The sequence below is a fragment of the Amblyomma maculatum genome, chromosome 1 (assembly GCF_055883805.1).
Source record: "Amblyomma maculatum isolate TAMU_Amacu chromosome 1, ASM5588380v1, whole genome shotgun sequence".
NCBI lineage: Eukaryota > Metazoa > Arthropoda > Arachnida > Ixodida > Ixodidae > Amblyomma > Amblyomma maculatum.
In genome coordinates, this window is record NC_139344.1 from 394,355,331 (window position 1) to 394,373,086 (window position 17,756).

The following is a 17,756-nucleotide window of genomic DNA, read 5'->3' on the forward strand; positions in this document are numbered from 1 at the left end:
CATTTCACGTACAAATTGGTGGTGGCTCAGCTCGGTTAAGCCTGGACATCAGATGCGAAAAGCGTCGTCGGTGTCACTCTGCGGTACGCACGGTTGATAGCCGCTTTTGAGACTCGCCGTCGCCTTTCATGCCGCTGTTCCTTTCTGCGCAACGCCTGTTCTGCATCCTCGCGAAGTTCGGCCTCCCTCTGTCGCCGTTTAGCAAGGCGATCCTTCCGCTCTTCCGGCATTTTAGCAACTCGTTGAGTCCTGCGTTTTGCGTTCTTCTCAGCCAATTTCAAAGCCGCCACTTCAGCATCGTCTTCCATGTCGACTGCCTGCGTCGCCTGCGTTTCCTCTCAAAGCGCTCCTATATATATATGCGCAGTAGCGGAGAGCGGCAGCGGCGGCTCGACAGCCCGCGCTGCCCGCGCCTCTCCCGTGACGTCACTCGGTCGACACATGCGCAGAGCGCACGGCTCCGGCCAGTCAACCGGCGCGCGCACAGCACGGCACTATGAGGTGGCGCGACCGCTCATTCCGCCGCTTGGAGAAAACGCGCCTTCGATTCATGCCGCCGCCACTGGTCGCCGCTGTGGCGCTGCTGTCAGCTCTTCGATGCATTCTCTCCGGCACCGGCGCACGCCGGCGCGTTCGTTCTTGTTTGCCTGTAGATGCTGCCTGAGCTGTGGTGCTATTTTTCAACCGGCTTTGCCCTAGCTCAGGTTATCCTGTTTTGTTTGGTGCCTATGAAGTTTTTCTTGCCGAGGTTCTAGTGCGAGTATGTAGTACATGTGCGTACTTTTCTGTTTCTCTTGCGTTTAGAAACCCCCCGCTAAAAAAAAAAGAAAGAAAAAAGTGAAAGAATCGTTGTTAGGCAAAATTACCTTCAATTGCTAAACAAAAAAAAATAATGAAAGCATCGTTGTCAGGCAAACGGCCAGTCAATTGTTAAAAAAATTAATGAAAGCATTGTTGTCAGGCAAAAGGCCAGTCAACTGTTAAAAAAAAATTAATGAGAGCATCGTTGTCAGGCAAAATGCCAGTGAATTGCTAAAACAATTAATGAAAGCATTGTTGTCAGGCAAAAGGCCAGTCAATTGTTAAAAAAAGTTAATGAGAGCATCGTTGTCAGGCAAAAGGCCAGTGAATTGCTAAAAAAAATTAATGAAAGCATTGTTGACAGGCAAAAGGCCAGTCAATTGCTAAAACAAATTAATGAAAGCACGGTTGTCAGGCAAAATGCCAATCAATTACTAAAAAAAATGAAAGCATCATTGTCAGGCAAAAGGCTAGTCAATTGCTAAAAAAAATTAGTGACAGCATCATCCATGGCCAGCTTCTTATGTGGGAGACCTGAGTGAGGCAAATGAAGTTTTCAAAGACTGTGGCATCGAACACACATCTGTCATCACTCAGGCCAGTGATCCAAGGCTGAAATTTTATATCGCTGGATATGTGGCGAAGAAATGCATTGCTGGCACAAAATGTGAAGACTGATGCAGACAACTCCTCAGTCTCAAGAACGGAACTGAGCGTGTCTTAATTACCAGTTGAAAGTCAACGCTCGTTGTGTCGTCTTCTAATCTTGTACTCCCGTCCAGTTCCGCGCTGTTACCTCAAGATGCGTAACCAACATGCCAAAGCTGCTATTGTAGTTAATTACCAGTGCAGTTGACAGAGGCGGTCTTGTGTTTCCATCAACCAATCTAAACGCCCCTGTGACATCCCTTGAAAACACCTTTACGCGCTGTTTTAGTGCACGTGAAATCCGAAGAGACAGCCTTATTGACTTGGTATCCATTCTCCAAATGACCAAACTGGGCGCCGTCTGCTGCGACCCGGTTGCAGCAGCGGAATGCTTCCTGCAACCGGGTTGCAGGAGCAAAATGCTTGCTGCAACCCATGACGTCTTATCCGGTTTAAGAAAAACGTCACGTCCGGCTATTGTTTTGTGGGTTTTGTTATAGTGCCTAGAATATACTGGCTAGTGTGCCGTGCGGAGGGCTCTCTCAATGGGAGGAGGTGTCCGCGCCGGCGATGCCTTCCAACTTTGGCCGCCAGGGGCGCTGCTCATCGTAAAGGTGCCGTCGACGCCGTCGGCCGCCGGCGCGCCCTTGATTTGCCGCAGCTGCGCTGGCCGAGCCATCAGTGGGTTCGAGCGCTTTGGACGCGTCTACGCTGTTCTTTTGTTTTAGTCGTTCTGTTTCTTGCATTCATATGAGATAATTAAATTTGCAACGACTAATGATGCTAAAAATAAAGCATCAAGGCAGGGAAAAGACATGTTTCGTGTCGCTTTGTCGGAGTGGCTACCGCTCGAATCAGGACTAGGTTTCTATGTTCGGTGTGCCATCGGACCCTGCGCAGCTTGCGTAGTGGAAGCGGCTGATTAAAAGACAGGACCGCAAGTTGACTTCAACGTGTGTTGTCTGCGAAAAATATTTTGAGGAGAGCTACATCAAGAGAACGTTCAAAGTGACAGTAAACGGCATCGTCAACGAGCTCGCTATAGAGATAGACCACGAATTAATCCTGAAACCGTGCCAATGCTATTCGACCATTATCCGAACTATCTTCTGCCTAAGAAGACATCTAAAAGAAAGTTGAGGAACATCTGTGACCAACCGGCCGCTAAACGACAAAAAACGCAGTGCCGTAATGCCAGTGGTGCAGACGACAGCCATGCACGCACCGTCAAGGATGTTTGACAATGCTTCCAAGGAGCTGGCAGCAGCTAGAAGAGCCGAGCGAGAACTCATGCCCGCAGCAGCAGACGTGCAGCTTTCAGCATCGGGATCCGTTTGACTCAGTTTACATACCTGCAACTTGGACCAAATTAACCGAAGCACCTGCTGGATCTGTAGCCTACGCGCGTTATCGAGCCTTTAAAAAAAAAAAAAAAAAAAAAAAAAAAAAAAAGAACTTTGTCACTTTGTACATGGAAAAAGTGATAACTTTTGGAAGCCTGAACGCAGTTCTGTGGACACTACAGTGTATACTCTCGGAAAAGAAAAAAACAAGCGCGTACAATACAACAATATCTAAAGCTGAAGATAGAGCTATATAGGCAGAGTGCACTGGAGGGTCTTTGTTCCGAATGTGGCCTGCAACCAGCTGATTCAGGAAGCACATAACATTCATGGGAATATATTTTGCAGAAAAAGTGTCGCTTGACCGTCAACTCTGAAGGGGTTAGCTGCGCTTAATGCAAATACCAGCGGAGGCTTACACAAGATGCGCAGAAAGAAGGAAAAAGCATGCAACTAGCCAAATAAATGCTGCAACATTTCTCGCGCTCTGAGAAGAGCGAAGAGAAAACTGGCATGGAGCGCAAAACAAGTGGCTATATTGAAAGCGCAAAATGAGGAGCTAATAAGTGAGTCTGTGGTTAAAGCTTTTTTTTTTTTTTTTTTTTTTTTAAATCCCGCGCGTGACCTAGACAATTGTGACCGTACAACAACCGCTCGGCTGCTGAAACCGCGAAGCAGAAACTGGTGAAGAAAGTAAAATTAATTATAAATTACTTAGCGGTGGTAAGCGAGAAACCACGTGGAGAATTACAGGAATATCTAGCGCATCATTAGCAAGTGAAAAAAAAAAAAAAATACCACCAAAAATTGGTATCAGACTACTTTAAAATTATTGCGGTGTCATATGTGCGGCCTTTCTCCAAAACCTTTAGCGGTTCATTTCTATATTTTTACTTGTTTATTGTTGCTGCGACTTTTTGCTCAAATTTTACTATATTGTAGACTTTGTAAAAAAAAAAAAGAATCAGTGATACAATCACCACTTTTGTTTCTTGTCTTTCCTTCTGTTACAAAAAAAAGCGCACCGCATAATAATCATTTATGTATGAAGCAACAATTAAGTGACTTCCTAATAAAACAAATTAATAAAGAGTAAGAACAGATTCAGACTGCTTGTGTTTATTGTCGAATGCGATCTTTGAAAACATAAAAAGCGCCCTTCTTTTCTGTAGCATATATGTGACGCTATAAAACGTCACTAACCTATCACCTATATCACCTTAGCAATAAGCATGACTGAATTGCAGAAACGTCGACGTAAACTATCCGAAAGCATGAGGCCCGTATTGACGTTCGTAGCACTTGACTGCGGCATCGCGATATACCATGGACCATAAGAAAAGACCGAAGAGTAAATAAAATTCAAAGTTGGATTAATGAACAGTGTAAAATATTAAGGGCATTTTCTGATACCTGTGTCACACGGACAATAACGTCGTCGATCCGTTCCGGGTTAGATCGCGATTGAGAATATAGTTGCCATAATTCGGGACAACCACCTGGATATGAGCTGACTGAGCGCTCACTCAGAAGGAAGATAGATACGATACGCAACATCCGCGATCGCGATGCGTGGATCGCAATCGAGTGGCTCTAGATCAAATAAAATCGTCATCGGAATATTTCATAGCAATATATTGAATCCGGCCCGGACTCGATCGTTTAATCAAAGACTAACAAACTATTGCAACCAACGTGTCAACTTTAGGTGGTTTTCTCAAATTTCTTCTCTCGCTGGATATCAGGAAGTCAATATGTGTTCTGCTTAAGACCTTATCCGGTTCAGCTGAATAAATAAAACAGATATATAGCAGACATGGACCAGACAGTATTTGTTAAACGCTTCCTCGAGCGCTATTTGAGCGTATAATTTTCTCCGCACAGTACTAGGACGGTATGAATGTCTTCCACCAAGACTGTTTTTAGACACAAAGTGCGCTTAAACGGTCGAGAGACAGGTTTCATAGTGAAAAGCGCAGCGCGCTATCCGGACCTATATGCCGCCTATGCTGCCGAGGCCGCGAACGCGGAGCGATAGCACCTTAGCTATTGGTAGCGCCGCCCCGCGGTGGTAGCGGGAAGGCATCACCGCGGCGGACACGCCAGCGCGCGCCCTCGGCACACTAGCCAGTATATTCTAGGCACTATAGTTTTGTGTTGCTTTTAGTAGCAAAATGGCTGGTCGTCGTCTTTCATGGTGGGAGGCGTGAGAGCTGTGTCGCCGTGTCAGCCGTGTGCTCTCGTGTTGTACGGTACGTAAGCATTTTTTTCTATTCTTAAGATACTTCAGTATGCATTTATTGAGTCATTGCCCACTGTCTAGAGTTCTACATTTAGTTTTCAACGTCTGTGCGCCCGAATGTTCTGTTGACCATTGAGCCTGCTTGGCCGGCAGTGGGCCCGAACGCCCCAAAGGTGTATTATCGAAGGTTTCAATCGAAAGCTCAACGCAGTTCGACACTAAGGAACATGCGGTTAAATACCGTTTATTAGGCCAACCGCACGAAAATCTGTCATGTAAAGCACGCCTGACTATCAGTCTTGCGTGCGCTTGAAAAGGGCGGGAAACTTGGGTAAACTTTCCGCACCTGTCTGGGTGAATAGTTAATGATTGTAACGTCTCTGAGCTGATAGAGGGACTTTAGGAGGTACTAGGACATGACAAAACAACGCGTAGAAGCAGGAAAGGCGAGGATCACACAGGCCTGTGTGGGAAGCTTTTGTTTCGATGCACCACGACGCACTAACCATTTGTGCGACATACTATCATTTTGTGTGGCCCTCGTTGCTATGACGCGGTGTAATGATTTCATACCTCATTTTATGACTGCGCACGGTCAAATGTATGCAGGGCCGCTTTCTGATTACGGTGAGGTAAGCGATTTCGCTAAAGTGCATCAACATGTACTTGTTTTAAATTCAATTTGTTTTGTGTGTGTGAAGATCGCTTATAAGCTGACGTCTAATATTTGGTACGCAGGGACCTTCCTGGTATGTGTTTTGGAGTCTAGCATGTACTTGCTGGTTGCTGAGGCTGAACAAATGGGACTATGAAAGGCGGAGACAGCATATGCTCAAACGCCACAAGGTGAGCCCTGTACTTAATTTCAAAACAATTGCTGTGCCACCGCGACTGGTCATTTGTTTTACATGGGGAACATGCTTGGGCACAGGTCCCCAGTTTGCATAGAGTGCATGAATGAATCAAACAAGCAAGCATTCCTGCAGCTGCAGTGTCCAGCTTGTAGTTTGCAGCCTTTCTTTCTCAGTTGCAATTAATGCATTGCAAACAGTGTGCAATGTAACAGTTGATTCAGACTAAGAAAACCAGACTAGCTCCAAAAACAAACAAATGTTTGCGCAAGATGGAAGATCAAACTACGCTATATTGTCTTCTCAATTCGCTGTGAAAAACTGGCAAAGCTGCCTTCTTTAACGAATGATATTCCTGCACAGGTTGGTTGTGTTGCTTTTTTTTTTGTGTGTGTGTGTGTGTGACAAAGTTCCTGCAAGAACTTTATAGCTTTGGAAACCACTGTGAAAGATAAAATGAGGTTTGCAAGATTGGCATCAATGGCTTGCAAGGCAAGCAGCACAGAATATACACCCTGCCAATTCTTTAACAGTATCGCTCGAGCATCGACTGTCCGAGCAGAAACAAAGTGGAAATCAGGAGAGGTAACAAGCAGGGAGATGTAATCGTGCTGCTTCAGCGAGTATTGTCTGCTTGGCTGTTCTGCTCTGTTGGCAGCAACCCCTTGAATCGAGTTTCATATCGGAGTTCTGAGCGCGCTCTGCTATGTGCTTGTGGATTAAATCTGTGCAAGCTTGTAACGTTCCAAATTTTACACTTGTCCCTGGTTCTATTTGCAAATACTGTCTCAGTTTTTTTTTTTTTTTTTTTTTTTTTTTTTTTTTGTTATGGCAAGAGTTATGGGGAAAGTTGGATTTTTTATTGGAAATGTGTGTGCTTTGGAGATATCATTCGCATGATATGCAGATACTATTGCGGCTAAAAACAAACAATGACAGCTTCTCCGGGCACCGACATGCCTACCAGCCAATTGTGGCAGGGTTGCTTCACATTGATCAAAGCAGCGTAGCAAACGAGGTTCACTGCAGCATCAAGAATTGTGAGCACGCCCTCGCAGTCCTGCATCTTCCGGCGCAGCAGCGCCGGGCAGTCGACGGTCACGTGGTACTGTTAAAACATTGGCCAGGTGTACACTGCCTAGGGTGGTGCCCATTTCGTAGCAGAGGCAATGCCTGCCTAAAGTATATCCTCTTCACTTGACGAGCAAAGAAGCATTCTAGTTTCCCTTGCTGAGAATGGGGAATGCAGCCTCTCCACTCCATCCACTATCTTCTCGCCAACATCGAACACTTTCTTTCCGCTCATCAAAGATTATCCTTTTATGCCAGGGGCCTTGGCGCACGGCCCGCGGAGCTGCGTGATGCAGTCCGCCAGCTCAAACTTTTCAGCTGACATTTTTGAAAGCATTACCACCAGCCCTAATTTCCAACTAAAATGAACTCGGACTTTGTACCAGTTAGTATACATTCATTTTTTAAAAAGCGTTGACCACTTAATCTGCGTGAACTTTCATCTGACATCACTATGCCTTCAAAGCAAGGAGCCAGACATCCTTGCCTTCTCTTTTATTTCCAAGTTTTTTTTTTTTATTATTTATTTATTTTGAGGATTATAAGTGTGGTAGTATTTATTAACAGGTGTAGCATTTCAGTACCCTCTCAGAGCGATCCTGAAGCGGCTTTTCTTTTGCAGTAATAGGAGGGCCTGGTCTGACAAAACGAAGTTTTGCTTATTTTTGTTCATTTTATTGTTATTTATTGTACTTTGTTTCCTGTTGTTTTGTTGATTTCTGGCTCCTGGGTCATGAGAGAAAAAGCTTTCTTAATGCAACCCACATAGCAATATGAGTTTGAGACCCCCTGCTCTATGCCCATAATGGCGGGGGGGGGTCAATGGATAATTCATTATGAGTTTGTCTGAAAGGTAATTGTTTAGCAAAAAGCTACCATATGCCACTGGTCGGCCCGGACCCACAACGTCCGCATCATGGTGTTAGAAGTGTGTGAACGGGCCGCTCCGCAGCGAACAGTAAGTGACGATACTGATGCTCTGATTTCCGTAGGCTGTCGAGAGACTGCATTGACTGTTGGTGGCCGCGGGTTCGCTGGGTGCAGTTAAACTCTTCGGGCGAAGGCGTGGGGAATAGATGGGCTTCCCTATACAGCAGGTGCTTCTTGCTGTTTCTTCTGCCTTCGCTCGTACCGAGTGGTGTTGGTGACCACCGCTGCGTCCGTAGCTCAATAACACATTGCGGTGCGGAGATGAGGACTTCCCTTCTCGACTGCACACATTTATTTACACTTGTTTACAAACTATTTACAATAACGTCGTCAGATGTGATATCAAAACATAGAGGGCTAACTGCAACTGGGTGCACGATCGGAGGTCAGAGGCTAGCAGAATCAGACCTTGGCCTTCTGCTACACTTTAGGCCGGAGTCCCTTGAGACCTCCGTCAGCCTAGCCTCCCTCCTCGAACAACCCGTCTGCCCTCGTCTGAGCCCTACCGTCCTCCGAGCCCAACTGTCCCAACGCTCCTTCCTTAGCGCTCAAAATTCGAGTCTAGTCCGTTAACCAATCAACGACTAGTCACTCTGTGGCCAATAACATGCAGTCCTTCAAAATGGGCTGGCCAATCGCTGTGCCACATGTACCCCTCTCCTATGCATGTTAAGTAATACAAACACAAAGCATGCACTACGCGGCGAGTGGTTGCGCACACAAACACATACATCTGCGATTTCTCCCTCTCCAAAATCCTCCCACGCAAGAGGTGCCAAGCAGTCGCAAAGACAAACGGCGTCGACGGTTACACTTTTGAAAACACACACATAAACACACACACGCAAACCTCAGGCCCAAACATTCCGATCCCTGCCCTTGGTTGGTTGCACACGGGCGGCGGATTCAAAGGGACGTACAGGCGTCTTCCAATGAAGACATGTCAACAGCGCGTTCTCCCCAGGCCCGTGTTACGCCGCGTTTCGGGATTTATGGCCTCCGCGCCCTCTCCACTCGAACCGGGAGACACAGCAGTTAGCGCCGAACCCACAACCACTGCGCTTATGCTGTGCCTTCCACTTGCACTGATCTGCCTCTGTCGCGGGACGGACAGAGCCGGCAGCGTCGCCCGCTGCCGTGTGTTCTGGGCTCACTTCCGAGAAGCGGTCGCCTGCGTGACCGTCGTAAATCAGCCCGCGTCAAGCTGCCCCTTGACCTTGGCCGCCCCTTCGGAATCTCCTTCTGGGCGAAGCCCGCAAACTTATCTGGCACCGCAAGATTGCCAGTCAGTTCTCAACTTGCATCGGTGCGCATTTTGTTTTTTTCGCTGACGCCCCCGCTCCACGCCTTTCTTCGATCATGGTATATTCTAAGTTGTAATGTAATGTAATGTGGAAAAAAGTGCATTGTTCACCACTGCAATACAGGCTACATATTCTGCAATGAAAAATGTCAGCTTTCTTCGGTGCGAAAAGATGTCGAACGACTTCAGCTATGGTGGCCGGCATGCCAAGAAAGGGCCGAGCTGTACTGTCACTGTTTGTGAGGGGCACTTTGAGCCCAGGTTTGTGTCCAAAACATGGACGACAGAGTTAAATGGGCATATGCTGCAAAGCGTTGCTAGCAAAGTAAGCGGTCCCCACTATATTCTCTGCCTGCCTTGCCTACCTTTCAGACATCGAAAAGTAGAAAGCGAACCACTGAAAGGCAGCCCCAGGAACCGAAAAAATAGAAGATCGTCAAACCTTATGTAGAAGCGTCAGGTGAAGGTAGCACGCGCTTCACACGACACTGTGTGGGCATGGACAGGCCCAAAAGCTGGGTGCGGCTCAACCCACGGGCCGTCTGGGCCGACACATGGAAATTTTTGCTGGACTCGGGGTGGGCTTAAACGTACGGGTCTGAGCCGGATTCGGGCTTGTACACAGAGGGCCGATGTCCTTTATAGTCACTTTGTCGGAGTAAAATACACATTCGCGGCGTCGCTGCAGCGAAATGGATGAAATGACCATGATACGCTCCGAGAAAGAAGTTTAGTCTTCTTAGCTTATTTATTTACTTATTACGGCACCGCGGTGGCTTAGTCATTAAAGCTCTCGAGTACTGAGCTGGGATACCCTAGTCTGATCCTAATTGGGAGACGGCATTTTGGTCGAAGCTGAAAGCATGGCAGGCATATACTTGATGATGGCAGCTTCATTGAAGAATCCCAGGTGGCCGAAGTGATCCGGACGCCTCTGCTACGGCGTCCTCACACTTTGAGCCGGTTTAGGACCATTGCTCCAGAGACACAGCCCTTTTGTTGTTTTTTTGGCGTCATGTACACTTTTTTTTTTTCTCCACATGAGAAAATTCAAAACCAAATGTGGGTATGGTTTTCATTTTAATCTGTTGATTGGAACGTCTCATAACTGAAATAGCCGCAAAGGCTTGATAGAGTTTAGAAATCTCCTTGACGATGAAATAAGATAAATCTTTAATGAGCAATTTTTAAATAGTCAATCAGTGTCGTAAACAATTAGGCGCGCGCCGGCCACATTGAACGATACAAACAAATATATGAAATTACTCCCCTCGGTGACTAAAGAGCAGCAGTCAGACACCGCTCTTGCATGTTTTAAAGCGTAAAATGCCATGTGCGGGTTACGCTGGTGTGGTGCAGCGGGGAGTTCGCCTAATAAATTAGAGTAGCGCCAGATGAGGCTGTTTCAGCTATCAGCAAGCACAGGCAGTCTGGTCTGCGATAAGGCGCTTTCACATATGGTCAGTTTTATATACCACTGGAGGCTAGGAACTGGAAACCTCATACAAACCACTGGGAAGGGCCAACATTCGAACGCTTGGTAAGGTGCTATCTTTTTCAAGGTTGGTGTTCAACACTCATGACGCCTCAGCCACAGATACAGTCTTGCTGCCGCAGCGGCGCCATCTTTCTCGACAGAGGAAATTGAGGGCGGGGCCTTCTACATGCAGAATCAGTGAAGAGCATTGCAGCCAGAACACGTGCCGGCCCTGGCAGCGGTGCTGTTGTGAGCTATGATATAACAGCACCTCTCGCACACCACAGGGCGGGCACGCCGCCTGAGCTTCTTGTCTTTTGTCTACCGCCGTTGCCTCCAGTTCACAGATAAATTAAATCGAGAAGAATATTGGCTTTCTCTTTCTTTGACGGAGGTGGTACCTACGCTTGACGAACGGCAGTTTTGGCATGGCGTGCTACATACGCACGCTATTGGCTACTTTGCGTTTCCTCGAGATTTTAATCAGTTATATTTTGCTGCACACGGTGTCTAAATATTAAAGCATCCTCGCAAGAAGTCCTATGACAATTTTTTTTTTCATTCTAAATGAATTCGATTTCACGAATTGAAATCATGGCCAAACTGGTTGCTTTTAAAGGGGACATGGCTCTTCAAGCTATTTTTCCTACGTTTTTCAACAAATTTGATAAAACCTGGTATTCTGATTGGGCAGCTGGAAAAATGGTTACATGTTTGAAATCAGTGCAAGAAACTGAATCAGAATGCCAGGTTTTATCAAATTTGGTCAAAAATTGGAAAATAATTTTAAGAGCCATGTCCCCCCTTAAGCAGAAGCGAAATTCAATACAGCTGACATATTTCGTGGTGTGTTTGGAGACTGTAAACAGCCTAAACTAATACATTTTTTTTCAGCGAATTTCTAACAGTTTAGAGTTGTCGTGGGAAGACGAAAGAGTCACACTGGCCGTACTGCCCGAATCCGTGAGTCTCACTGCCTGTCGGAGGTTGGGCACACTACAAGCAGTGGCGCGCCGCGCCGGCGCTGCTCGTTCATACACAACCCTTCAGACACCACACTCCACATCATGTTCTACTTGGCACTTGCTGTATTTTATTTTAAACCAGCCGAAAAACGAGACAGGGAATAGAAGCTAACGAGATGAGGCTGGCTTCTCTGTGTCTAGTCTTTTGGCTGGCTTAAAATGAATGATTACCAACTCGCCCAGTTGTTAACCTTGTTGCTGTATTTACAGGGCATTCCCACGTCTGCTGCTGCGGTTTAGTTTAGCACTGATGAACGCTGTCTATGTTGGGATACATGCAACATAAATAGCTTGAAAGTAAGAGATTGCACAGCCATCATTGTAGCTAGTAGTTTGTATAGCATGGGATGCATAATGTGCAGGTCGCGGACCTCAACGGTGGCATGTTTCTTGTTTTTGTTTTTCTAGTTTGCAATGAGTTATTTTTCATTTGACAGTAGATACACTACTAATTACCGTTCATCACCAATGCAGATTTTTTTTTATTAATTATATGCTTCCTCAATTTCATTCTGTTGGTTTGCATACCTGTGCCGTAACAGAGCCTTTATATATTTTTCCTTTTCTGCTAAATAGAAGAGCATGAGCCTCTCATAGCCTGTGTTGCTTTGGGACATTAAATCCCATAAGCCAGACCAGCATGAGCCTCGTTTCTGGCAGTCATAGATCTATTTCATTGAACCTCTTTGTTAATAATAAGCTTGTCAAACATACGTCAGACAAAAACATACAGTATTATGGGCGTGACACCGTGAAGGTGTCAATCATTAGAAATGTCACAAGTGTTGGGCAGGCATGGAGGGCCCATCATTAACATGTTAAAATTAAGGAAGCTCCGGTGCCACTCAAGCGAAAACATGAGAAGCCACTGACAGAAAGCCGTGGAGTAGGGCATCTGGAAGAGGAAAGGGCTATCCTTGAGTGCAGTCTATCCTCACTGAAGTTATTACTGATCAGTGCCTTGGAAATTTTATCAGAACAGGCATGGATAAAAAAAAATTATATGCTCAAGATAGAGAGTGGAAATGTGCTGCTTATTGATGTGAACTCCGAACTAGTCTAGTGGTGCTTGAGCACATCATAGTGGTATAGTCCACATTTCTCAAGCTAAAAGAGTCATGTTTTTAGTCAAACTTATCGTTCGGGCATCAAGTATAGAAACAAGCATTGCATTTTCTGCTAGTTTGTTCCAAATTGTTTCTAAGGTCATTTGTGTTATTTTAAATATCTGTACATGTTTTGGCTGTTAGTCTTATATTTTCAGCAATGCATTGATCTTTGAATAAAAAGGAATCAAATAGGTTATTTTGGTATGTCAGGTATAAATTATTCAGCTAATAAAATCATTTGACTTTAGAAACGTGCTCCAAAACAATTTGAATGCTTCAAAACTTCAGTTTTAATAGCTTCAAAGTGCTCGAGCCTGCTTCTACCTCTCCAAGTTGGTTTGTGGTTCAGGTCATTATTGACAGTTCTGCATGACTGAATTGATGTCTTGAGTTTGGAGTTTTGGAGGGTTGCATCCATTGGGAAGAGTGAAAAATGCTGGCTGAAGATAAGGAACGCAGCATTATGAAAATTCCGATTGCTATTGGGCAACCATCTCATGGATGATGGCACTTGAAAGCGTTTTGACTGGAGGTACTCGCACTGCTTGGGCTAGGCGAGTGCAGTACTTCATCTTACAGGAGCATATGCACCTAATCTTGGTCGCATTTTGCTTGTTAACGACATGTCTGTACAGATCATCACCTGATTTTTATCTTCAACCGCTAAATAATTTATAATTGATTTTTTGTCTTATCTGTTTCAGGGTGTCTATACTCCATTAACACACTGAATGTTAGTAGTGCTGCTACTGCACTTAGTCAAGTGTTGGTCTCAGTTTGCAATACTTTCAGCTGCTTTGAGAAGTAAGATGCTCATGGACAGCCTCCTTAACAACATGAGCTGGTGTATTTGTGATGAGGACTATATATCAAAGACAGCCAGAGGTTTTATGATGCTGGCATTGTAGCAACTGTTGTGGTGCTGCAGTTCAGTGAGGGATTTGGCCATCTTGTGGTTGTTGCCTATTTGCTGTGGCCACCCTCAAAGTAAATAGCTATGATCCTGTCACATAGCTTGAGAACTTCTTGTTACTTGTATGGAAACTACTGTTTGGCACAAAATGATTTGTGGCTGCTTCATGTGCGAGCGACTAAATTTGGGTGGAACAGTTCCTCATTCTTTTTCACAGCCCATAGGAAGGATTTCGCAAGTTTAGAAAATGAAAAGTCCACAGCTGAATTAGTCGCGATTCTGGAATCATGCTGTGTAGTCGACAAACGCTACAATTCGAGAGCAACGCATGTCGTTTAATGAACAGTGCAAGTGAAACTTCTTGGATGCAGCAGCAAATGAAAATGTGCACACATGGTTTTCAAGATGTCTCAGCGTTTATTTATATGCTTCACAACCTACCAAAGTCCGCACGCTTGCGTTATACCAAAGCACAATCACCGGTCTGTTCTGATGTCTGCGGCCAGTGTTGATAACTTCATATCAGTTCTTTACCACCCACGGTGTACATTTCTGCTGTGCATGTGCACTGCAGTGATACATTGTCGCACGCATGCAGAGAGCACTAGTACTGGCCTTACTTAGGGTAACCTTTTTGCTGTTTTGGCTTTTCTCATTCTTGAGCTATGCTACATGGTGCGCGCTTTTCTTTTGGTCTGGTTCCTTTGACGAGTCATGAATTCAGCATTTGTGCTTTTCCTTTTTGAGGGTGTAGTGACCATATGCAAATCCACTATTAGAATATATGAGCTGCTGCATAGTCTGCAGGCCTGTTATCTTTTTATTTAAATTTAGTACGTCTCTGAATTTCTCTGAGTGTTTTGTTATTGTTCTGAGCTTGCATACTTTTGTTTTTTCTCCCCATGACAGCCGATCCTGCACGTGACTGATGCTAGTCGAGAGATCACAACAGCTGCCCACCTTTCAAAGCATGGCATTCCCTGGTCCAAGTTGACTGCTCCCTGTGCTACTGGCTCAACAGTGTACTCACAAGTCTGCACTTCACTTACACACGTTGGCCATAGCTTCTGTGTCAAAATAAAGTATTCCTACCTATGTGCCTTTTCATTCATTAATAATGCACATGATTGGAGTAATAAACACTCCAGTGCCAAAACACCATGTTGACACACACATTTATGTTTAGACTGCCTACCTTCTGCATTACTTCCCTTTTGTAGCCTACCTAGAAAGGTAAGTATTTACTATATGTGTCATAGAACCACATGTATTTCTGTTATTCCTTTTGAGACAGGAAATAATCTGCAAAACCAGTGAAGTAAGAAAAGTTCACAGATATGTTTCGTAGACAATATTTAGAGGTAAGCCCCAATGAAGATGCTTGGAACTGCAGACGGGGCCTGGTGATGGAAAGGCAAAGTGGGCGGTGTTTGTTGAATTGCAGAAGAGTGGTTTAATTGAACAACTTTAGTTTTTGCGTCACCAACCTTGAAGACAGTGTCAAAACAATATCTGCTAAAACAAATGTTATTGATAACATGTGTGCCTGTGTCACAAAAATTCAGGAACAAATAAAATGGCAGCATTCAAAATTAATAGATCTTGAGGACAGAAGCCGAAGAGCGAATCTTGTGGTTTTTGGAGTAAAGAAAACATCGGACGAAACTGAAGCTAGTCTCCGGGAAAAGGTGCTAAATGATGTCTTTCGTGATAAACTTGGCGTGAGCTGTTCATCTGTAGCACGTATTAATCGCCTCGGTAAACAGTCTACACATCAGCCAGTTATATTGTACTTCCAGGACTATTTAGAAAAGCAAGCGGTTTTGCGTAATACTTTTAAGCTGAAGGGTACGAATATATACATTAAAAATGATTTCTCGGCCGATACTTTAAGGAAACGAAAACTTCTTTGGGAATGCGCTAAGAAGGAAAAAGCGAATGGCAAAAAGGTAGCATTGATAAACAACAGGCTTAAAATTGACAATAGGTTCTTCATATGGGATGACGTTGTGAATAACCAAAGACCAGTCGAAGCGGTAGGAAGGGAGCTGTGTGATAAATAGCAATTACAGCATCCGACGCATGAGCTGCGCATGCTGTCACTAAACGCTAGAAGTATAGTGAACAAGGTTGATAAACTAGAAGCATTGCTTCTTTCTTACGATCCTGATATTTTAGCTATGACAGAAACTTGGCTACATGACGGGATTTGTGATGACGAAATAATCCCACCCGGTTACATCTTATTCAGGCGAGATCGTGGTTCACGTGGTGGGGGCGTTGCAGTTATCGTTAAATCTGACACCTGTGTGACCGTTCTGGACCAAATCCCTGAACATGAAAGCTTATTGTTGAAAGTTTCATTGCATGGATTTTCTTTCTTGTTATGCACTGTTTATCGTACACCCGATGCGTCCGAATTATTTCTTGAACAACTGAGTGAACATCTTTTAAATTTACGGAACAAAAATGTTATTCTAACCGGTGATTTTAATCTACCGCACATTAACTGGAAGCGCCCTGTGTATGGGAACTGCAAGAATGCTGACGCTTTACTGGACATTATGTATGGATTATGTATCGAACAAATCGTGACTGAATGTACCCGCGAAGATGCTGTGTTAGATCTTCTCTTTGTTAGCCAAATGCTGTGTAATAGTGTTATCAGCATCGAACCTGGTATTTCCGATCACCGTTTAGTGTATTTTTGCTGGAAAACAAAACAAATCACGAGGCCCGCCCAAAATTATAAGACCATAAAAAAAGATTTTTGCCGCGCAAATGACACGGCCATCATTGATTACTTGGCAGATAATCTAGATAATAATATTGAGCAAGATGTGCATGGCTTATGGAATCGATTCACTAGTGCTATTCGATATTGTATTGAACATTTCGTGCCCACAAGACATGTAAATAAAAATCGAAAAAACCCATGGATTGACAGGGACATGATACACACCAGCCGCAAACTGAAACGTATAAGAAAAAGGGGCGAAAGGCAATCACAAAAGTTCCACGATTTAAAGCGCAATTTAACTGAGAAGATTAAGATCGCAAGAAAGCGATACTTCAATACAACACTTCCTCAATTTTTAAAGAACGATTCATCTAAATTTTGGCGTTATCTCGCGCAAGGGAAGGACGATGTTAAGGAACTCAGGGTAAATGGTAAATTAGTAAAGGAAGGCAGAGAAATTGCGCAGGTTTTCAATGAGTACTTTCAAACTGTTTTTTCAACTCGCAGTGAGCAAAATTCCTTAAACTCAAAGATAAATTTTGAGGATGTACCTGTCATTTCGGCTGAAGGAGTCCTAACATTGTTACGCAACCTGGATGAAAAGAAAAGCCCAGGCCCAGATGCTCTTCATAATTCATTCTTAAAACGCTACGCTCCGCAGATTGCACCTTTTCTGGCAAAGATTTTTCAAGTTTCTATCAGTACTGGTAAAGTACCCTCTGATTGGAATCGGGCACGTGTTATACCATTGCACAAAAAGGGAGATAAATTCACAGTGTCTAACTACAGACCTGTATCTATAACGTCCACATGTTGCAAGCTACTAGAGCATATTCTGGCTGGTTATATTTGGGATTACCTATCAGAAAACCACCTTTTATCGCCACACCAGCACGGGTTCAGGAAAGGAATGTCCACTGTCACGCAATTGGTAACCACTGTACACGAATTCGCTACGACACTTGATAACTCCGGTCAAGTTGACGTGCTATTGTTAGATTTTTGCAAAGCGTTTGATAAAGTTGAGCACGGAAAATTGCTCTATAAGTTAAAATACATTGGCCTCCCGAGTTACCTTGTATACTGGATAAGTTCATACCTTAATAACAGAGATCAATTCGTAGAAATTAATGGAAATTTTTCTGATGTCCTCACTGTAAGCTCCGGAGTGCCTCAAGGCAGTGTGTTAGGCCCTCTGCTTTTTTTATTATATATTGATGATTTAACCCAAGTAATTCCTGACTCTGTCTCCATTCGACTGTTTGCAGATGACTGTATTATTTATAAAAGCATTACCTCAGAT

General features: G+C 44.4%; 1 long non-coding RNA gene across 1 annotated transcript; it reads left to right on the forward strand.

Moving 5' to 3' along the window:
* The first annotated feature begins 4,941 nt into the window (after positions 1-4,941).
* Positions 4,942-14,808, forward strand: LOC146208606 (uncharacterized). The gene is made up of 3 exons (XR_014705149.1): positions 4,942-5,044; positions 5,773-5,880; positions 14,623-14,808. It is a non-coding gene; the product is annotated as an uncharacterized LOC146208606 (long non-coding RNA).
* The last annotated feature ends 2,948 nt before the right edge of the window (positions 14,809-17,756 follow it).